The sequence below is a fragment of the Carettochelys insculpta genome, chromosome 5 (assembly GCF_033958435.1).
Source record: "Carettochelys insculpta isolate YL-2023 chromosome 5, ASM3395843v1, whole genome shotgun sequence".
Lineage (NCBI taxonomy): Eukaryota > Metazoa > Chordata > Testudines > Carettochelyidae > Carettochelys > Carettochelys insculpta.
Genome location: NC_134141.1, coordinates 76935178 through 76959231, shown reverse-complemented (window position 1 = coordinate 76959231; position 24054 = coordinate 76935178). Strand labels below are relative to the sequence as shown.

At 46.1% G+C, this 24054-nt stretch overlaps 1 long non-coding RNA gene across 3 annotated transcripts in view; it reads left to right on the top strand.

Annotated features, from left to right (window-relative positions):
- Nucleotides 1–24054, top strand: part of LOC142013658 (uncharacterized) — an 84130-nt gene that overhangs the window by 44914 nt on the left and 15162 nt on the right. The gene's annotated exons all lie outside the window — the stretch shown is intronic.

The window sequence follows — 24054 nt, the reverse complement described above, 5'->3', positions numbered from 1 at the left end:
GAACTGCTGTGATATGTAACCTATTGCATAAATTAGCCTCTGTACTGGAACTCAGATTTTTGAAAAAGGCTCCTGAGGCAAGTCTGGCAATTACAGGCCTGCAAGCCTAACTTCAATACTAGGTAAATTTTGGCTGAAGCTATAATGATAACAGAATTATCAGACCCTAGATGAACACTATGTGTTGGGGAGGAATCAACACGGCTTTTGTAAAGGGAAATTAGGCCTTACTAAAGCTATTAGATTTGAGGAAGTCAACAAATTTATGAGCAACAGAAATCTATTAGATATAATATATTTGGGCTTTCAGAAAACTTTTGATTCTCACCAAAGGCTCTTAAACAAAGTAGTAGTAGTAGCTAATCCCAACTAGACATACAAAATTAATGGGTCTAAATTAGCTGTTGACAATCAAGAGGGAGATCTTGAAGTCATTGTGGGTAGTCTTCTGAAAACATCCACTCACTGTGCAGTGGCAGTCACAAAAGCAAACAGAATGTTGGGAAGCATTAACAAATAATGGGGATCAGCACTAAGGCAGAAAATAGATTGCCTCAATATAAATGACATACTTAGATCTTGAATGTTGTGTGCAGATGTAGTTGCCCCTATCTCAAAAATAAATTGCCCTCTTCTCTTCATTCCCTCTGAAGCATCTGGCACCAGTCACTGTCAGGAGAGAGGATAGTCAATTAGATGGACCACTGGTCTGACTCGCTATGTCCATTCTTATGTTCTGATGTTAAATTACTGAATAACTACACCCTGAAGAACTACATGCTATTAACTCAACAGGAGTGACCTGTCATTTTCAATTTGTTCTTTTTGAAAGTCTTTTTTATCATCTGTTTCCACCACAGTCTTTATTCTTTATTAGAGATCAGCTGCTGTGAGCAAAATCTGATCTTTAGTACCGTGGTCGGGAGTGGTACAGCCAGCATTTGGTGGTACCCTAGTGTTACATGACATCTGAGAATCTTTTACCCGTAAGATGTGGGTGGCTTTCATTTGGGCTTTGTCAGCCATTCTAAGAATAGCATGGATCTTCATATAGTGCTCCTGGAACTTTGGTGAGGGGGAGGAGCGGAGAGACGTGACCCAACTGTGCCACAGCAAATGATTTATCAAAACTCATGAGTCAAGACTCCAAAAATAAGATTTAAAAGTTTTAATATTGTGAAATTTATAAATATGAGTTACATTCCATCTCTGTTGAAGTTTATGCCATTGATAAATGCCTGGATTTTATGCACTATATGTTTAGTTCTTTTTATTCTCTTTGTGACTTTTGAACATTCTGGTGGTACATTTTCAGACTTTTCTCCATAATTAGGTAAGCTAGAAATGGATTCTGTAATGAGACCTGACGACAGTCATGTAATCCTATGACTCCAGGAGCTGAAGCTTTAAGAAAAATGCCAAATATATTGAGACTTGTGATAAAATTACAAGAATTGGCAACACTGAGAACAGGCATTCCTTTATCTTATTTCAATACAAATAATTCAAGGAAATGCAGGTTTCACACTTTTACATCACTGTTGCAAATTAGTGCTGTAAACTGTTCTTAAAAAACTTTCAAATCCACAAGTATCTCATTTAAAATATGACAAGTAATATCTTCTACCATAAAAAGAAACAAATAGTGAATAAAATTATGTTAATGTACTGTTAAAGTTGCAGAACTGAAATAAAGGCAGAAGACATAAAAGCAGTTTCCTAAACTCCAGTAACATTGACTTACCCATATAGCGTGATTTCTATTCTGTGACACCTATTTAAAAACATAGTCCCTCTTCTGCAAAGACTTTTACATGTACTAAAATGTACACACCCTGAATAGTTCCAATCAGTCACATAAATATTAGTATATTGGGGGCCTGTGTGCAAAAAAGCAGAGCTTCAGTACCTCAAGTAAGGCTACATCTACACGTGCACGCTACATCAAAATAGCTTATTTCGATGTAGCGACATCGAAATAGTCTATTTCGATGAATAACGTCTACACATCCTCCAAGGCTGGCAACGTCGACGTTCAACTTCAATGTTGGGCAGCACCACATCGAAATAGGCACTGCGAGGGAACGTCTACACGCCAAAGTAGCACACATCGAAATAAGGGTGCCAGGAACAGCTGCAGACAGGGTCACAGGGCGGACTCAACAGCAAGCCGCTCCCTTAAAGGGCCCCTCCCAGACACAGTTGCACAAAACAACACAAGATCCACAGAGCCAACAACTGGTTGCAGACCCTGTGCATGCAGCATGGATCCCCAGCTGCCGCAGCAGCAGCCAGAAGCCCTGGGCTAAGGGCTGCTGCACATGATGAGCATAGAGCCCCGCAGGGGCTGGAGAGAGACCGTCTCTCAACCCCTCAGCTGATGGCCGCCATGGCGGACCTCGCTATTTCGATGTTGCGGGACGCAGATTGTCTACACGTGCCCTAGTTCGACGTTCAACTTCAAAGTAGGGCGCTATTCCCATCCCCTCATGGGGTTAGCGACTTCGACGTCTCGCCACCTAACGTCGATTTCAACTTCGAAATAGTGCCCAACACGTGTAGCCGTGACGGGCGCTATTTTGAAGTTGGCGCCGCTACTTCGAAGTAGCGTGCCCGTGTAGACGCGGCCTAAGAGGGGGAAAAAGCGCAAATTACAATATTTGCATATCTGTAATATGGCTATATTTATTACAGATTACAGATATCCATTTTACAGATATATATTTGTGTGTTTAACTTCCTACATTTTACATAGTGGGGGTGGGGGGAAATCACTTGATTGCACACTTTTTGAATGCAGGTATAGGTAAATCCTCATCCCCAGCTTTGTTATTAGAATTCTTCGAGGGAGACAACAAACTTACGGACAACAGTGATCTATTAGTTATAATATATTTTGACTTCCAGAAAACTTTTGTCCCTTACCAAAGGATCTTTAGCAAAGTAGGTAGTCATGGGATAAGAGAAAAGGTATTCTCATGGACTGATATCTGATTAAAGCTGAAGAAACACAAGGTAGGAATAAATGGCTAGTTTTCATGGTGAGAAAAGATAAATAGCAGTGTCCCCCAAGGACTCTGGTTACCCTCACTTTATGCCATACCAGGATTTCCCAGCATGATAGAAATCAGCTGTTGGTGAAGCAAATTTACAGCAACCAAGAATGTAAAAACATATTTTACAATATATTTAGCATTCATAGATTCATAGGCCAAAATGAATCATTCTTATCATCTTCTGCAAAGTCAGCAAACAAAATAACAAGACGAGGCATTTTTTTCCGATTTGGTAAAAAAAAAATCAGTAATTCAAGAGCCTCAATGTATGTGAATACGAGATGGTCCTTAATAAATAACGTCAAACAATACTTCTCGTAATGCCTATTTTAAGACCACCACACTTGGACACAATGATTTGTAATGTGATACATGTATACTGCAGGACATTCACAAACTTTTTACGTATTCTATTTCCTCACACTTCATGTGTGTGTTTCTACCGCCGTTGTCCTGATTCACGCTCTCGAACCTTCTCTTTTTCTCTCTGGAGGATACTAGGGGGAGCGATCCAATATTTTGAGATCACATAGGCTACGTGTACACTAACCCTTCTGGAGAAGGAATGTAAATGAGGAAGATTGAAAATGCAAATGAAGCACTGATTTACAAGTCTTACGCTTCACTTACACAATCTCGTGTGTTCATGTTTGCAGAAGAGACTTTTACGAAGACAAAAACAGCACTGTAGATGGGCTTCCCTTGGGAAAAAGAAAAAAACATTTTCAAAGAACCCTTATTCCTGAAAAAAAGTGAGGTATTAGGGTTCTTTTGAAAAAGGTTTTTTTTTTTCCAAAATAACCCCGTCTACATACAGTGCTTTTTATTTAGGAAAAAATCTCTTCCTAAAGCACGATCAGAAAAGATTATGCAAATGAAGTGCAAGATTTTTGAATCAGTGCTTCATTTGCATTTTCAATTGTCCTCGTTTGCATTCCTCTTTCAAAAGAGGACTGTAGTGTAGATGCAGCAGCCATATTGTTTCCTGTTTATATATGAGTTGGTCATTTCTGGGCTTTTAGATGTTCACTGTTTATCAACAATAATGAGAGATTTTTTATTTTTACTTTGCAATTATAGTGTCAGGAGCCACAAAGAAGTCCTTAAAGAGCCGCATGTGACTCTTGAACTGCAGGTTGTAGACCCCTGGCATAGGGTGACCTGTATAATAAGCCATAGAACTTCCCTCAAGTAATTCCTTTTGAATTAGATCATATCTTGCAGAACACATCCCATCTTGTTTTAAACATAGAGAAGCTACCAAAATCCTTGGTAAACTGTGCCAATGGTCAGTCATCCTCACTTTTAAAAACATGTGCCTTATTTCCAGTCTGATTTTGTCCATTTTCAGTGTGTAGCCTTGGAATTTGTCATACCCTTTTGTGCTAGGCTGAAGAGTCCATTATCAAACATTTGTTACTCATGTAGGTACTTACAGATTGGGCTCTATTCACTCCTTAACCTTCTTTTTGTCAAGCTACACGCACTAAAGGCTTTGACTCTATCACTATGGCTATGTCTACACTTGCATTCCTCTTTCGAAAGAGGAATGCAAATGAGGGAAATCAAAAATGCAAATGAGGCACTGATTTACATATCGTGTGCTTCATTTGCGTATTCTCTTTTCAAAAGAGATTCTTCCAAAAGAAAAAAAGTAATGTAGACTGGGCTCTTTGGAAAATAAACACCAGAACCCTTCTTCCTGAAACAAAATAGGAAGAAGGGTTCTTTCGAAGATGGAGTTTATTTTAAAAGAGCCCTGTCTATGCTGCTTTTTTTCTTTTGAAAGAATTGAAGGCACTTTCGAAGTCAGGGGGTCCTTTTGAAAGGCTACATGGGCAGCATGCGTTCCAAAAGGTGTACTTTCAAAGCGCGTACGGCTGCCATTATGCTAATGAGGCATTCATATTCATGTCAGCACCTCATTAGCATCTTCCAGACTGCTTCATTAACATGCCCCCTTCTAAAGCATGGGGCATATGTAGACACAGCTAATGTAGCCTAAATGTTTTGTAATTCTTTGGTCATTGTGACTTTCCTCTGAACCCTCTCCAATTTGTCAGCATCCTTCTGGAACAGCAGCATTCTTATTTACACTCTAATAACTCTTGATACTTCTACAGAAGCTTTCATTCCAGGGTTTTAAAATACTGTGCCAAGGCTACTAATAATCATGTGATCTTGACATTATCCCCATTTAACAAAGGGGAAATCAGAGAAAGCGAGATAAAATAGTGTGTTCAGAGCCCTGGCTGTAGTAGAGTACTTTGATGTGGCAGTCATGATGTAACCACCCCCCTCTCCCAGCGTACCTGTAAAATATCTTATTCCTCACAACATATCTTACTACCATGGAAATAGTGTTAATACATCCTTCTGACTGTATTTGGTTTGACCTAAGCTTAAGCATCATCCTACATCGGCTCACTCTGCCTATTTGATGTGCATGGAAATAAGAGTATTGCTGCTGGAATGGTGTAATTAGTCCTTCCAACACAATCCCACTGTGCTGGCTCTGCCATCTGTCAAATAAATCCAGAACTCATACAAACCACCAGCCCAAAAGGCTGTGAGAAGAGACTGAGAAAATGCAAAGTAAAACTTTGCTGGAAGTGTTAAAATGGAGAAGGAAAAAGGTGGTCACCAGACACGCTTCCACTCATGTAATGTACTTGATTGGGGGTCTATATGGCAGTCTGGGCATTGCCTCAAGAGCACTTCCCACACTTCGGAGTTCTGAGAAAAAAAGGGGAGTGTTGTTAATGAATTGATATATAGCTCTGCTTTAGGGCAAGGTTTAGGAAGTGTGGGTGAGTTTTTCTTAAACATCCAAATGTTTGAACTGACCTCTGAATATTTGGAGTTCCTCTCCCTCACTATTTCATGCATGAACCCAAGTGGGTGGAGTGTGCACCCCACAACAAAGGATGCTTCCACATTGTAATGCCATTGTAGTACTGGCCATCTGCTATTTGTTTACAGATGTCAGCATTGTCCATTGGGTTGTAAAAAGAGAATTCACACATGCTCCGCAACAACCTTACCAATGGAGAATATCCCCAACATCGGGCTAGAAGGGGCAGGCAGGGGAGTAGTAAGAAAGACCACCTAGGGTGATCCTGATGTCAAGGCCACAGGTCTGACCGATCACCTGTTTGAGGTCAGGAAAAAAAAAACCAACCTTTTCTCCATGGACCAGTTGGCAGAGGAGCAGGGAAAATTTTACCTCCCTCACACCACCTTCAAACCACAGAGGATTAAGCAGGCATGCTTTTAGTACCAAATTGGTTGGGTTGCTAATTGTTCTGAACTTGTGGCTGGCTTCCAGTGTGATTAAAAATTTCATAGCTGCCTCAGCATGCTCCAGAAGCCAGTAGGACCCAATAGATCTTGGAACAGGCAGGCACAAGCTACTTGCCCCCATCTTTGCATTTGGAACTTGTGCAGATGTGATATTGAATCTGGCCTTCTGTCATAGGAATCCAAACCTAAGTCCTGGGTGGTTCTGGAAAAGCTGCTTCTCTTAATGGAGACCGTAAATGCAGAAAGCACAAAATATATGCTTCAGTCTGTGTAAGAAAATTCAGTCTGCCAGCAGCTACAGTATCCCCTTCTATAGATTGTGACAGGGTGTCACACACAAAATTGACTTAAGGCAACAGAATTTTAAGGTTGGTTTTCCTAGGTGAGCTCCCAATCCTAGATATCTCACTAGCTCTTCAGGCACTTATCACTGAAGCTGACTACTGTGACACTTTTCCTGTATTCCAGTGGTTTGGGTTTATTAAAAAAACACACTGCTAATGTTGGTGACCTAGAGTTACCGTTAATGCCAGAAGCTGAAACCACAGTTTCTCTAAGTCAAAAAATGTTTCATAGGCTAATACCACAGCAGTATCCCTACTGGATCTTTCTGAATATGTAAACAAAAAAATCCTTTCAGCATTACATTACTTGATAATAGAAATGGCATTTTCTCACTTAGATGTTGAAGTGAGACTCATGAAAGAGAGGACTATTAAGCCAAACATTTGTTTGGCTTTGCTGCAGCAGGCTTCAGGAATGTAAACTTTTTTTTTTCAATGACTTCAGCTCCTAATTTAAAAGCTAGGATTTTTAGCAGTGAGCAGGAGACTATATTTGGCCAAAAAATTCTGCTGGCTTGTCTTAGTTACTCGGCATATTCAAAACAATATTTCTTTATCAAAAAACAATAGTCTGTTTTATTCATAGCACATGTGGAAGTTGGACCATCCACCAAATTCCTCTTTCTTCCCTTGCAATATGTCTGTAACCAGCTAATGAGCTGTGACAGTGCCTGTGCTTCATTTTCAGCAAATTGAGTTTCTGCCTCACAGGAGTTGTGGTCTGGCTATGGCACTGCTCCTAGGTATGGGTGGGGCTTGTTTCTTCCACCAGTTGTAGGTTAACCACATGGGTACGTGCTGTCGCACCACACAACAACATCTCCTCTATAATAACTGGTCTAAGTAGCCATTTACCCCACAAAAGTAGATCCCATTTAATTTACTTTGTGTTTACAGCACTCCCTTTCAAATCGCATCGTTGGCACAGATGGATATTTATACAACTTTTATTTTAAACTATTTATTTAGAGTTGAGACTTCAGTAACACTCACTGTGAGATTTATAGTGCATTTTTAAAACCAGGATTCTAAAAATGTAATATTGCAAAGAGAAGGAGGCAGACAATGAATTTATACACGTGGGAGTCTATTCTCCTTTCCCTAAGTATATATAAATGCTATTAACATAAATGCAAGTTCTGCATATTGTTGAGAGAATCAACCATACTGAGTACACTCTATGTGTACTTATTTGTACAATAGTAGTTGATCAAACATCTTTGATAACATTCACTATCTTCAAGCTTTATGCTAATACAGCCCACTGTTGAAGCAAGATGCATTTTAAATCAATTTTTTTAAATTGTTATGCTCCATTGGTAATGGCAGTCCTTTCAAATTGGATGAAATATTCCATCCTTCTCCAGTCTTCTCACAAATCAGGTGCACACTGCAGAGAGAAAAAGAAAAACAAAACAAGAAGCTGACTCCTCTTCAATCACTAAAATTAGGTCTAGTCTAAAAATGTCTTTTAAAAAACATCTGAATCCCTCAAAGCCAGCCGAGGGAAGGAATCATCTTCCATCTCTCTACTGGAGCTGTTTGCACACAGCAGAATTGTCAGCCTTCTTAGTCATGGTGGAAAGATTAATTCGGATGGATGGGTGTGTGGATGGAATATCTCTTCATGAAAATGCTCAATATTTGTTTCCTTCAACATATTGTCTTGTACTCTGTGGATATCAGGAGGATGAATGACAACATGGACATAGATATAGCTGTCACAAAGAGCTCTTTCCTCTAAAGGAAAAGAATTAAACTTGATCGAGCCTAAATTCAACACAATAAATTCTCCCCATCCCTTTGCAAAGCCTGTGTAGTAATATGTTACTGACAAGCAGAATGCTTTTAAGATAAACCTTTTATTAGGAACAGGACTATGTACAGGGGTCCAACAGACTTGCTGAGCCCCTGGGCAAGGTGGCGGGGGTGACAGTGTCATGCTCCCAGAAGAGGCGAGGCCTCAGACAGAAGGAGTAGGGCTGGGACAGCCAGCCCTCAGCTCTGCATGGACTACACCACACCTCCCCTCACCCCAAGTCAGCCCTCAGTGCCCTACTGCAGTGGTGGTGGCTGAAGCCCTGGGGCCTTTTGAGTCAGTGGGCCCCTGTGCAACTTCCCTCACTGTTCCCCTCTTGGTAGGCTGAACTCTATACAATAACAAAGTAACAAAAGAGAGGAAGCCGTGCTAGTCTATACACTATCAAAACAAAAAGCAGTCAAGTAGCACTTTAAAGACTAGCAAAATAGTTTATTAGGTGAGCTTTCGTGGGACAGACCCACTTCTTCAGACCATAGCCAGACCAGAACAGACTCAATATTGTAATATCAATATTGAGTCTGTTCTGGTCTGGCTATGGTCTGAAGAAGTGGGTCTGTCCCACGAAAGCTCACCTAATAAACTATTTTGCTAGTCTTTAAAGTGCTACTTGACTGCTTTTTGTTTTGAAAGTAACAAAAGTTTCTACTTCTTTTCATGGCTGCACTGTGCCACTACCTGGCCTGTTTATCGTTTCTGCCCCAGCAAAAACATATGTCCCTGGAAACAAACAACTGCATCTACTGTGTATGCCTGTAAATTTCCCAAGGACTTACTCTGTAACACACAGGAAAATGCTTCTGTTTTTTCTTTTTTTTTTTCCTTTGAAGCACCATTTCAAACTTTATTTCAAGATAAGCTCCTGATGCCTGCAGCTCAGCAACGATGAGCAACCCTACAATAAGTAAACGTTATGCAAAAATAGCAAAAAGAAAATGTTTTTTTTCATTAAACAGATTGCATTGTTGAGTGTCTGACAGATTATTATAATAATACCCACCAAAACACTTTGCAAGTATGCTCTGCCTTTCATTAGGGGATCTCTTAAGTGCTTGCAAACTTCAATTTTTGGACATCTTTGTGAGATGGTGTTGTTTCACATTTTACAGATAGGGAAATACAGACCTAGGGAGATGGAATGATCTTATCCAAAGTCACACAGCAATTCAGAGGCAATGCCAACAATAGAATTCAGCGTTTCTGATGACCAGTCCTGTGCATTAACCACAAGGGCCCTGATTCTTAAAAGCTGCAAAGGCATCCCCCCATCCTTAACGTTTTGCTTTAGGCACAATGAGTAATTCTAGTGAAGTCATTGAGACTGCTCATACTGAGTAACATTAAATATGGTCTATAAGTCTCTGTGAGAACAAGACTGAGACCAGGTACCTTTCTGTACTCTCATGTTAGAAATAACCATAAACCATTTGCTGTAAAAAATATTAAATCCCACAAATATAACAGGCAAGGAACATTGTTTTAAAGTCTTTTCATAAATATAACTGGATCAGGGGCTACATCCTGCTGCCCATACTCAAGTGAGTAATTCCATTAACCTCAATAGGACTACTGACATGAGTAAAGCAAATGGGGTTTGGACACACAAAGAAGTCAGCTTTAAATACACAGTGGTTTCAAAAGGATTGATCCTGCAAACTCTTCTATCATCAGGCATAGTGCTTTCTTATGCTGAATGTGTTCTCAGTGTGAGAGTAGACCAAAGCAGTGTAAGTGGCCTAACTATTCAAACTAGCCTCCCTGCAGAGTTAGTGGGGAGCTCTCCCATAAATGGACTGTACTAGTCCCTGTGCCCTGTGCAAAACTTCCTACCATTGGAATGCCACTTTATCTATATTAGCTGGGGCAGAGGGCAAGTGGATAGAACGGTCATACCAAGGGGCTTCCAGTGGAGTAGGAACACCATTCTAACCAGTAGGGTGAAACAGAGGACACACAGGTGCTGTGTTGCAGCTCTGAGTCCTGACTACAAACGGGATGTGTTTGTGTGTGGAGGGACGGTGTGAATTCCATTCCTTAGCCTCAGTAATGATGCTTTCTGGGGGAAAGGGGAAATTTCGCCCACAGAATATATACTGTTATAGATGATAGTTCAATATTATCACCCCTACCAACTGACAAGTTACTGGAGGGAATATGATACATACCTCCCTCAGAAGCCTTCTGGGAGTTGTATAAAATACATTCCTGCCTCACAGTTAATACTTACCTCACTTGAGTGCCACGAATTTGAATTAGTTTTTGTTTCCACAGATCTTGGAAAACATGATGTGCTCATGTAAGTGCAAAATGTTGTTATTCTTTTATCATCATCTCATTATAATCTTTCCTCCTACTTTGGAACCAGTGAGGGTAAAATTACTGCCATTCTCATTACATTGCATGGTGTTTATGCTATAGCAGTTTTCTGTGTGTTCTTTGTCTAATTATCAGACGGTTACATTTTTTTGTTTGCTTCCTCCCACTGCACGCAGTCCATTTCTGTCGTTGTGTGTTGGCTACCTAGGAAACATCTGTAGGATGGAATTTGATTGTCAGAGGTATGGGTGGAGTTTCAAGTAGATGTAGACAAGTGCAGGTGGCCAGTACCTAAAAAAGTGTCACTATCAAGCTCTTGCCTTATTTGTAAGTGGTACAAGACAACGTATTATCGGCCCAAGTACTTAAAGTTTTACACCCACAAGGTGGGACTACTACTGTAAGGCCTACTCACCCAAGTAAGGATTTCATAATCAAGTGCATAGTTGAACAGAATTTGAGGAAATGAGCTGTGGACTTGAGGGTGATTCAGTTCTGAATACTGAGGAAAGATTTTATTTTTAATAAAAATGATGCAAATGAAAGCTGTTATAGACTTATTTATAACAAGGAGAGCGTAGAAAATAAAATATTTATATGTTGATGTTATTTTCAGCTACTATGACTTCACTCTTCTCCAGCTAATGTGTACTGTACATGTAAATTAAATCGTGAGTGTATACGTAGCCTGTATTCTTTATAGTGATTTTATTGGAGATTATGTGTAGCTTAAAGCTGAGCTTTTCAGCAGAAATGGGGCAGAGTTGGCTGTCTCTCAAAAATAATAGGAAGCTGAATTGCCGTTTTTGCTTTCATTGCCCTGTGTGATATAGTATACAATTTAGGACGTTGACATCTAAAAATAGAGCTGGGCTTCTTGCCCAAGACAGCCAGAAAGTAGTACCCCTGTTAAAATGCCTTTCTTAAATACAAGGTAGAAGTAAACATTCCAGCAGAGCTCTTTGTACATAGATATTTTCTAGTAAAGCCTCATAGTTTGTCCCACAATGTCAAAAAAGTGAAAATGTAGATAGATTTTTGTTTCTAGTATTATTGTGAGGTTTTTAGCCATGTTTTTAGTTAGGTTCAGTATTTATTTAAAAACCTGCAAAAGTTAATTTTAAAACTCTCATTGGTGGAATATTAAAAAAAATAAACAGTTAAATTAGTTTTATGCCAAAAATTGGGGCGGGGGGGGGAGAGGAAATACTTCTAAATTTAGAGCTTTGGAATGCAGAGCTTTTTATCAGCTAAATAAAATTTTTCAGAAGCACTGGAACTGAGAGCACTATAGTAACAGCTCTACAAGCTGATTCTTCATTACAGTTACCCATTGAGAGCGTCGCTGAAGACATTTCCTCTGGGATCAGAGAGACGAAAAATCAATTCTGATAACATTAGAACAAATTTAAAGAGCAAAAAGCCTTAGAAAGGATGTGATGAATAAATGGGGAGATCTTTACTCCCTGTGTAATTTTTTTATTTAACTGAAATACCAGTACATTACTTCCCAGACTGTATTATATACTGGCTTTTCATTCCTCGTCCAAAAGCATTTGTAAAACTTATGCTGAAATGATCCACTATAGAGGTAGAGATGATACACAGGTATTTAAGTTCCTGAATGCATGAGCATTTACACAGTTGATAGTTATAGAATGTGAATAGCCCAGGAATGAAAATATTAATGCAATCTTATTAATCATTTGATGATTTTATAACCCCCTGTGATTTGTATTCTTCCCCATCCAGCTGCCCATTGCTGAGGTACGGTAGAATGGATTATCTACCTTCTGGACAAATGCCTGAAGGTTATGAAAATAAATCAAGCACATTTAGCTGAAGTATTAGACAATCATCCTTTTATCTGCCAGAAATCTTCATATAAAATTTGTATTTATAATCTTTAAGAAGAAAAGTTTATTTTAGGCACCTTCGCCATGAAGGTCAGCTGACATTTATACCATGCACAGAATTTATCCTGTGGCTTAGGGTGTCAGCCATAATTCTGGGCTGATAGTTTGTAAAGGGAAGATTCCATTTTGTACTGTTTATAAAATGTGATTCTGCAGATTCATGCTCCAAGACTAACAAAGTCTATCCAAGTATAGTGAAGCACTTCAGTTTAACTTATTGCATTCATTAAAGTAGGCTTAGATTGTCCTAATTATATGTTATCAACAATTAAGAAATGTATCACATGCTGCAGGCTGGCTAAAACATTCTGTGTTCTTGGATGAATGCCAGCAGAGGTGTCAAGTTCCATACTACCTTGTCATCAGCTGTAGCTCTCATTTTGCAGTACAGGCAGCAGCTGTGCTAGACAAAATAATCTAAATTCTCACATGTACTTTTCCTTTAGGAAACAGCTCACACTGAATTGCATTTCTGGTGGAGAACAGGGCTACACCTGAGTGAGCTTGTGCTGAAAACGTTTTTTATGTTAATAAAATATTAACTCGTAATCTTTCATGACTTTCAGATGTATTTTTCATCTCATCATATGGACAAGCTTGATGTTAATGCTAAAGGGATTACTATGTAGACCTGTGAACAGTAAAGGGTTTGGTGTGTGTTTAACAATATTTCCTATACTGCAGATTACACACTCTTTTTCTTGTATGGACTGTATTTTAGCAACATGAAGTTTTTACTGTGTTAACAGAAGGCCTCTGCCACCAAGAGTTTGCAAATTAAATGGTCAAAATAGATATAAATGATAGCAGTTGGGCAGAAAGGAAAAGGTAAGTGTTTAAGGACCTATTTTGTTAGTTCTCTTGTTTTTCTTTGCTTGAACTTTTCAATTTTGTTGATGCTTGTTTGTGTATAATTTCCTAGAAGTGTATTTTAATTAATGAGGACTTGAAGAAGGTGTGGGTGGAGGTATGTTGGACTGGGCCATGGACAAGATTTTGGCTATGAGGGGTCATGTAGCTCAGAACTAGTACAGCAGCTCTGTTTCATCTGGTATTTGATCAATCGGAGCTCTCAAATAACTGGCATGACTCTGGCAAACCCCATGCCATGATGTGGCTTCCCCATCTTACTCTGCTGGGCTGCGTCTACACGTGCCCCAAACTTCGAAATGGCCATGCAAATGGCCATTTCGAAGTTTACTAATGAAGCGCTGAAATGCATATTCAGCGCTTCATCAGCATGCGGGCGGCAGCAGCGCTTCGAAATTGACGCGCCTTGCTGCCGCGCGGCGCGTCCAGACGGGGCTCCTTTTCGAAAGCACGCCACCTACTTCGAAGTCCCCTTATTCCCGTGAGCTCATGGGAATAAGGGGACTTCGAAGTAGGCGGGGCCCTTTCGAAAAGGAGCCCCGTCTGGACGCGCCGCGCGGCGGCAAGGCGCGTCAATTTCGAAGCGCTGCTGCCGCCCGCATGCTGATGAAGCGCTGAATATGCATTTCAGCGCTTCATTAGTAAACTTCGAAATGGCCATTTGCATGGCCATTTCAAAGTTTGGGGCACGTGTAGACGTAGCCCTGGAGAGCAGAACAGAGTGCAAGCAACACCACACCAATTGGAGCCAGCCTGCTCTGCACGTGCCTTGTGTCCCTCTGTGCTGCTTGTGTGCACAGTCAGTAGGCTCCTCTGCTTTCCCACCTGGTGTCTGCCACCCAGAGTGTTTCCCCATGTAGCACAGCCATGGGTGAGCCCCACAAGCAGCTCCCCATGTGGTGCGGCCATCCCCACCAAAAAAGTAACAGGGCAGCAGCTGAATGGCAGCCAGCACTGGGAGTGTGTGTGAGGAGCTGAATTTTGTTAGGAGGGGGCCACTGACCGCCCCCCCCCCGTGCCTCCCCCAGCTGCTCTCTATTACCCAGAATATTTTAACATCCAGCAACTTCCTGGTCCTGGGGTTGCCAGATATGAAAGCATTTACTGTACATGCAATATATACATCTGATCTGTGAATTGTGAAGTATGGGCTCAATCAACTCTCACTACAGTGAATAGGAAAATAGCTGTTGACTTCAAAGGAGGAGCAATCAAGTCCTTTAGTGACGGAAATCCACATGTGACTCTGAACTCACATAATCAGTAGGGTTATGGCAGCATACTACATCATCTATCTTTTAGGCTAGGTCTGAGGGTTATGGCTATCTTGCCAGCATGCCTTTCCACAGCCACATTCCTTCTTGTCAGGAGTTGACTAGTATCTAGTCTAATATGAGGAACTAAATTTGTGTTTGCAGTGCTGCATCCAACTGCTGGGACTCAAAAAGCAAACTAGGAGTTCTCATCTGAGATTGCATCCTGCCTTACACCAGTGTACAAATTATCACCCTGTCTGGCACAAACCAGCTTTGTGGCATAGCTATTTGTGCAGTTACACAGCAGTGTCAAGGGGTATCTGATACCCAACAGCATTATGAAGTCCTGTTAATATTATTTTTTATTTTTAATTAATTGATAAATCAGCATAGTGGCTATGGGCATGCTTGGGTGCTGTTATGCATGTTCTTAGTTGTCTGTTATTCTTTAAAACCCCATTTTTTCACATGGTTTAAATAATTCGTTAGATCCTTATGGTGAGTGATCACAGGCAGCAAACCCTCAGTCCCTGAGAACTGCTCAGACTGAGGCAATTACCCAGCACCTCACCCAAAATGGTGAAGAAAGTGGCCATTGAAGCTCTTGCCCACAAAAGGCCCACTCACAAAACTCTGTTTGGGAGAGACATCCAGCCCAGCCGGTTGGCTGGAGTATCAGAAAGAAGCAGAGGAGCACCTATGTGAATCTCTGGTTGCCACCTGCTGTGGTCCCAGCCTTCTGAGCTTTGCCTCCCATCCTTTTCCTGGTTCCTGCCTTCATCATCCCAAGTACTCCCATCCATTCCTCAATCCTGCCTTACTCCATGGTCTTTCTCCTACATGCTACCCTGGATGTGTGAACCTAGTTCTGACCCTTGGCTTGACACCTGACTCTGGCTCTAACCTTTGTTTTAACTTGTGTCTCTAACCGTGGTTCCTGACTATAACCATTTAGACATTACTATCCATACTTAATCCCTACAATTATTCTTATAGGACATGAGCCGTGTCTACACATGCACGCTACTTCGAAGTAGTGGCACTAACTTCGAAATAGCGCCCGTCATGGCTACACGCGTTGGGCGCTATTTTGAAGTTAACTTCAACGTTAGGCGGCGAGACATCGAAGTCGCTAACCCCATGAGGGGATAGGAATAGCGCCCTACTTCGACGTTCAACGTCAAAGTAGGGACCGTGTAGTCGTTGAGCGTCTCGCAACATCGAAATTGCGGGGTCCTCCATGGCGGCCATCAGCTGAGGGGTTGAGAGACGCTCTCTCCAGCCCCTCAGCTCAATGGTGGCCGCATGGAGCGGCCCCTTAAAGGTCCCCTCCCCCTCCCTTCCTGTGCAGGAAGCTGAGGGAACGTGCAGGCGGCAGCCCAGACACGCGGCCAGCCTGCACGTCCCTCAGCCATCCAAACCAGCCACCCCACCTGCGATGGCTGCCCGGCAGCCCCCCCAGCGCCCCCAGGGGAACCCCCCAAGGGGAGCCAGGGCAGCCAGCCCAGCCAGGCGGGCAGCCAGGCTGGCAAGCAGCAGCGGGGCCCCTCCTGGACGGAGGCCAAGCTGCGGGACCTGCTGGGGCTCTGGAGCGAGGAGGAGGTGCTCCAGGTAATGGGGAGCAAGAGGCGGAACGCGGATGCGTTCGCTCGGCTGGCCGACGGCCTGGCTGCCCGGGGTCACCCTGCCCGCACTCCTGATCACGTCAGGAGTAAGGTGAAGGAGCTGCGGCAGGGTTACTCCCGGGCCCGGGATGCGGCCAGCCGATCTGGGGCCGCCCCCGTCACTTGCCCCTTTTACAGGGAGCTCAGGGACATCCTGGGCCCCCAGCACACCTCCTCCCCTCTGGCCACCCTTGATACTTCGGCCGACGAGCCCCAGCAGGCCCTGCAGCCGGAGTCCGCCCCGGAGGTAAGCCCCGCACCCCGGGGGCCCCCCCCAGAGCCCACCCCCGGGACATCGCGGCAGGAGGAGGAGGAGGAGGGGGCTCCTCCTCTGCAGAATCCGGGCTGCAGATCCTCCTCCTGCCATCCCGGAGCAGCAGCTGGGCCTCCACCCCCCAGGGATCTCCAGACCGTGGGAGTGGACCGACAGGTATGTACCCCCCTCTGGTGTACACCCCTGGGCTTGAGGGGCGGGGGGTAATAGATATGTGTCCAGGGCCCCCCACATGCTCACATGGCCATGGCCCCAAGGACAGCAGGGCCATGTCCCTCACAGCAGTGCATCAGCTCCTGCCCCCCCCCACCCCGCACGACAGTGCCATGCCCCATCCCCGGGGCAGGGGGGAGAGGAACCTCGAGGGGCCCCTGGGAGGAGGGGGTGGGACACCCCGCAGCAGCAGGAGCAGCAACAGCAGCAGCAGCAGCATGTGATGGAGTGGGGGGAGTGCAAAAGGGAGACTCAGGCTAGATATGAGCAACAAGAGCTGAATAGCTCCCAGGGGCAAAGGATGATCCTGGGGCTACAGCTCGCAGGTGACACCTCTGCCCTGAACGAAGAGGAGGGAGGAGCCGAGTTGGCTTGGAATTGTGGGGGGAGGGCGGGGGCCACAGGTAGAGGCTAGGGGAAGGGAGAGCTGGAAGGCAGCCAGCCTGAGGAGGGGGAAAGCTGCATCCCAGAGGGGCGCCCCTTGGGGTCTTCTCCCCAGGACGGGTTGGAAGGACTGTCTCTTCCGACAGCTGGTGCTGTCACTCCTGCCAGAAACTGGGCATCTGTGGCCTAAGAAGCCTCTCCTGCTGTCAGACCCTGCGGGGTGAAGTGAGAGTTGCTCCCACCAGGGGACGGGGTGCAGGGCAGGGGGACCCCTGAACCCCATCCATCACAGCAGCATCTCCCAGGGACGGGGATGGGGAACCTGCAGCACAGGGCTGGGGGGACAAAGGCCACGGCTCGGGGCCCACACTAACGCCTGTCTCCATTCTTTTTCCCCCCCTCCTCTCCTGTGTCCTGCAGCTGCACCATCGGAAGGGCCGGAAGAGAGCACCGGCGAGGCATCAGTGGTCCCGGAGACCCCTCCGGGGCCATCGCTCCAGGCAAGCCCCTCGGCCGAGGTCCGACCGGCCCCATGGTGAGCTAGACGGCGGACCCCGCGCCACCACCAGCCGACGGCGACAGACCCCCAGCTGCTGGCCATCCACCGTCGGCAGCTGGAGGTGGCAGAGCAGCGCCTGCGGGTGGAGCAATGCCGCCTCGAACTGCAGGAGCGGGCGCTGGCCTGGCGCCAAGAGGCATGGGGGGCCGACATGGACACTTTCAACTGCCTGGTGGACTACCTGGCCTCCCATGCTGCGCTGGCCGCCGCAGCGCCCGCCCTGCCTGCTCCACCTGCCGCACCACCAGCTGCTCCGCACGTCGCCGTCCCGTCCGCCATCGCCCCGCCACCCACCACCGAGGGCCGGAGCGCCGAGGGACCCCTGGAGCCAGCTGAGACTCGCCGAGCATATCTTCCGGTCTGCCCTGCCCCCAGCCAGCCCCGGACAGAGCTGCGGCCGCGGCGGGGCTCCCAGCCGCCCACGCCCAGTGCCGGACTTTAGGGGCGAGGGGCCCGGGACGTGCCCCCCACCCCTTGTATATAGTTGTGACTTATTAATTTGTGCCCCCGTTTGCCCCGTCCCCCCCATGTAAATAGTTCTCCCCTTTATCATCCCTGGTTTTCTTTTTATTAGTGAACAAACTTTTTTATTACTATTGTTTTATTTGTACACATTACTTTTGTTACACACATGTTGTATATAGTTTGTTCTTGTTTTATTTATAGTTAAAAAAAAAAAAAGTTCTAAAAGAAAAAGCAGTTTAAGTTCAGCCACAAGTGCGTGCTGTCATTTGTCCAGGAAAAGTGTGGGGGGGTGCAGTTGGGTGCTCCATGGTGTGGGCGTTGGGGCAGGAGTGTGGTGGAGGAAGGGGGGGGCAGTGGGGGGCCTGTCAGAGTTCACCCCGCGGCCTCATCATCGAAGTGGGCCTGCAGGGCCTCCCGGACCCGGGTCCCTTCGGGGTCCACCTGCCGACTGGGGGCAGCAGGTGGCTGCACGTCGGCCCTGCCGGCCTCCACAGCCCAGCCCTGGAAAAAGGCCTCCCCCTTGCTCTCCACCAAATTGTGCAGGGCGCAGCAGGCACCCACAATCAGGAGGATGTTGTTGGGGCCCGCATCCAGGCGGGTCAGGAGACATCTCCAGCGTCCTTTCAGGCGGCCAAATGAGCGCTCCACCACCTGGCGCGCGTGGTTCAGGCGCTCGTTGAAGCACTCCTGGCTAGCGGAGAGATAGCCCGTGTACGGGTGCATGAGCCAGGGCCGGAGGGGGTATGCCGCATCTGCGATGACGCAGAGGGGCATGGTGGTGTCCCCCAGAGGGATCTCCCGCTGTGGGATGTAGGTCCCCGCCTCCAGCCGGCGGCACAGGCCCGAGTTCCGGAATACCCGGGCGTCGTGAGTGCTGCCAGGCCAGCCCACATAAATGTCCTGGAAACGTCCACGGCTGTCCACCAAGGCCTGGAGGACCACAGAATGGTAGCCCTTGCGATTCAGGTATCGTCCTCCGCTATGATGCGGGGCGCGGATGGGGATGTGAGTCCCATCCAGAGCCCTGAAGCAGCTGGGGAAGCCCAGGGTGGCAAAGGCCGCGATGGTGGCATCTGGGTCCCCCAGCCTCACGAGCCTGTGCAGGAGCATGGCGTTGATGGCACGCACAACCTGCAGGGAAAGCACATGGGACAGCACCAATGAGGGGTGAGCAGGGTGTGCGTGGCCCTGCCCTGCCCTCCCCTCCCCTCCTCTGCCCTGCCCTCCCCCGCCCTCTCCTCCCCTCCTCTGCCCTGCCCTGCCCTCCCCTCCCATCCCCTGCCCTCCTCTGCCCGGGCCCCCCTCCCCTGCCCTGCCCTTCCCCCGTGGGTTCTCTTACCTCCATGAGGACAGCCCCAACGGTGGCCTTGCCGACACCAAACTGCTGCCCCACGGATCGGTAGCTGTCTGGAGTGGCCAGCTTCCAGACAGCGATGCCGACCCGTTTCTCCACTGTGAGGGCACGCCGCATGGCGGTGTCCTGGTGCCTGAGTGCGGGGGTGAGCCACTGGCACAGCTCCATAAATGTCTGCCGGCTCATCCTGAAGTTCCTGAGCCAGCGGTCGTTGTCCCACTCCCCAAGCGCCATCCGCTCCCACCAGTCGGTGCTGGTGGGGTAGCTCCACAGCCGCCGGTGTGTGAGGCGGGGGTGGGGGCGGGGTGCTGCAGGGGTAGGGGTTGAGCCCTGCTGCCCTGGGGGCATCTCCTCCTCCGGGGTAGCAAGGAGGTGCTCAGCTGCCTCCCGCATGGCATGGAGCAGGGCAAGCCCTGCTCCTGCCGGGAGGGCTGGGTGGACCTCTGGCTGCTGCTGCTGCTGCTGCTGCTGCTGCTGCTGCTGGGGGTCCATGACTGCGTCGCCCGGGGTCTGTGTGCCTATGGCTCCTCAGACCACGTGCTGTGCAGGCTGAGTGTGTCTGGGAGGGGCCCTTTAAGGGAGCGGCTAGCTGTTGCCCCGGAAGCGCTAGTCCGCCCTGTGACCCTGTCTGCAGCTGTGCCTGGCATCCCTATTTCGATGTGTGCTACTTTGGCGTGTAGATGTTCCCTCGCTGCGCCTATTTCGATATTGGGCTGCGCAACGTCGAAGTTGAACATCGACGTTGCCAGCCCTGGAGGATGTGTAGACGTTATTCATCGAAATAGCCTATTTCAATGTTGCTACATCGAAATAAGCTATTTTGATGTAGGCTTCACGTGTAGACGTAGCCATGGTGAGTTTTGAGGTGGAATTTGGAAGGCGAGGAGGCTGCTTATGTGGCATGTAGTATCAAGAAAACATTCCAGGTGTATGGGGCAGCACAAAAGAAACATAGCGGCATTTGAAGGAAGTGAAAATAAAGGTGTAGTAAATAAAAAAGAAATGCAGACCACTGGGTTCCATCAGGAAAATGTTGTCCGAGCAGTGATGAGACGTAGACAGAAACAGGGCTGTGCAGAGCCCTGGTACCTGAAGCTGATGGATGCAGTGCCAGTAAAACAGATGTATACATATCAGGAAAATGAGTCTGCAGCATCATTCTACCACATTATGTAGACAAGGCCTCAGAATCCAACTCTTATGCCTCTCAACTAAACTGCATTTCCTCCTCACAGCAGCCTAGTGACATAGTTAAAAACTATTATAATATACATTTTGCAGAAGGACAAACTAAATACGGTAGAGTGAGAGTCAGAGACTCTCCAGAGTCACTCAGTGAGTCTGTAATGGCCATGTAGCATGTGTCTACTTTATTAGAACAAAATTGTCATACACAGAAATAGGGCACAATTTATCACACATCTTCTAAATAAAGGAACATATTGTCAACTTGAAGTAACATCAAGCATTGCAGAAGAAAAGTGACTCTGACTCTATAGAGGCAAGGTAGCTAATATCTTTTAATGGAACATCTTCTGTTGGTAAAAGAGCTGAAAATCTTCTCAGGTATGTGGTTGAATACACACACACATGGTTGAGGACATGTGCCCTAGTTGAAGCAAAAGACCTGTGTTAGTGTATCTGACACAGTTACCTCACAAGCTGTGCTCTTCATTGTTACAATCATCAGCCGACTGTCCCCATTTAGCTCCTTGATGAACTGTGAATATTTCAGTGGTGATAACTGAGTTCTCACTGGTGTTTCATCTGTGTTTCATCATGCTAGGAGAAATGAATCTTAAGATATTTCTGATTACTGTTGTGAGGAGCGGAGGCAAATTTCCCTATGACTTTTACAATGAGATATATAGAGGCTCCTCTTTCCTCAGAGCAATTTTGCATGTATCCCCTGCAATCAGCTGGATGTTCTCTTTTCTTAAGGCTGCTTTGGTGACTTTAACATTAGTAGAGATTTTTGTCAGGGATTTTTATCCCTAGGACATAATCGCCCCCGTGTGTCAGGGGAAACAAGCCTCTGGCACTGTAAAATCAATGCAGGTACATGGAAATTCTAAAGTCTCATAGGTTGCCATTTAGCAGGCCTCCTTCAACGGTCACTCTGAGGCAGTTGGTTTCCCCGGTAACCTGAACTCATGAATGATTCATGAAGCCAGGTTCAAAATGGAGTCCTCCAATTGGTCGAAGGGGAAGGGTTTCCAGAACCTTCAGCCGAAAGGAGGACCTGGTTGAAAACCTCGGCATAGAATCATGAATATTATAATGAGCTCATACATAATCATGAGGACTTTCTATAAATTCTGAGCTCTCAGCTCAGTCCCTGGCCCTGGGGTACTGAGACAAGGATTCTACAGACCCCATATGGGAGAGCGCTGACTGAAAAGCGTCCACTGATCCCAAGGCTAGCTCAATAGAGAGTGAAGAGCTGATCTCACTGCGGCGTCTGCCCCTTGGGCGGCGCTGCCCAGAGCTGAACACTGCAGCGCAGCTCGCCTCAGGGGCAGCTGAGCTGTGAAGCGGCGCCATCGCTCAAGCACCTCTCCGAACCCCAGCACTGCGCTTGCTTCCAGGAGCGGCAAGTGGGCCTTCAGGCATACTCACCACGTGGTGAACTGGCCTGTGGCTTTGGCCACAGGTACTGCATAGCCGGTGAGGAAATCGGAGGCCCACCAACGTCATCGCATCGACGCCACTCCTCCGGCCACACCACCGCCTGCGCGCTGCTGGGACTGACATCCACCATCTGTGACTCACCGGATTGGACAACCTACCCGAATTAGACTACAACCGGATTGGACTACAACTGCCGTCAGGACACGTAACCTTTACTAGGCCTGTGGCAGAAGCCCGGGCCTCATACACTAAGACAAACATACAGACCTTACCTGGAGATATTTCAGTGGGCACCAGGACGCCTAGTAGGGGAGCAGAAGGTCGTGACTTCTGCTGTGCCGTCTTCCGGTGGGGGGAGGGCAGAGCCAGAGGGCCTGACCCCTTGGGGCCGGGCCTGTGAAGCCCACAAAGAACTCAAGTGAAGCACACTTGATTAAATTTAGTTGTTATAGTTAGTTGTATTTTAGCATTAATAATTAGTTAAATATAGTATGAGGAAAAGTAATTAAATAACAGATAACTTGGTACCAAAAAAAGGCATCAATTCCCTTACCCTATCTCCTTTTACCTTCCTTTAATTTTCTCCCGAGTGGGCCAGAGGCCCCGGGAAAGGGCTGGGGTTAAAAAGGGGCTGACTTTGGCTGAGACGTGGCAGCCCCCACCACCAGCCACTTGGGCTGGGTGTAGCGCCCCGGTCCAGATCCCCTTACCTTCCCTCTTCCCTTTATCCGCTAATCAAATTTTTCCTTTCCGGTAAAATAAAAACAAGTGTACAGGAGAGCGTCATGAAGTATAATTTAATAATTGTAAGTTAGAGTATAGTTATAGTTAATATAGTAATTAATATGAGTAGATTAATGTGCATGTTTTATTGTTGTTGCTGTGCGTTTGCTTGTTGTCTTTTTTGTGAAATAAATTATTTACTAGTAGTACCCTTTATTCTGTGCCTGGGTCTCCCTCCTGCTGTCCGGACCTCTACCTCCCAGGGAAATAGAGTGCTCCAGAAGTGACTGCGTTTATCCTCCCGCTCGGTGAGTTGATGGGATTCCCCCTCCGAGGACCCTGGCTTTTGGCCCAGGCTCACCCGCATCTTACTGGCCATCTCTCGTGGGGAGAAACCACCGGCCACTGTCAATCTTTATCTTCATTTTAAATAGAGGCTCTGCAGAGGCTGCTGACCAGGAGTTTGAGCATTTTAGGTTGAAGAGAAGACTTTATGATCTTTGTTTTCATGTGTTTCAAGGGGTCTGATTCACTTTTCACACTGGTCTCCTCACAATGTTGGCTTTGAGCTGAAAAGAGCTCACATCATGGTAACAGGGTACTTGCACATCTCTCCCCTTTTAGGCAGTGCCAAGTGCATCATCTCAGGTGCTAGCCTTTGCCTTTACCTTTCTGGAATGGAATTTTGCTATTTTTCCACTTTTCCCCATCAGTTCAACAGCTCAACCAACCCCCTGTTCAGGTCTCTCTGGTGCCTATGGCCAGTGCTAAAGAAAGATGAACAGCCTCCTTTAAACCAGTAGGTTTATTAGCAAATGGAAGAGAGCACTAGAAAAACTTATTTCAAAACAACCAACAGCCCACATACATACCTAGTCTCATCCAATCTTACACTTTGCTACAAGCC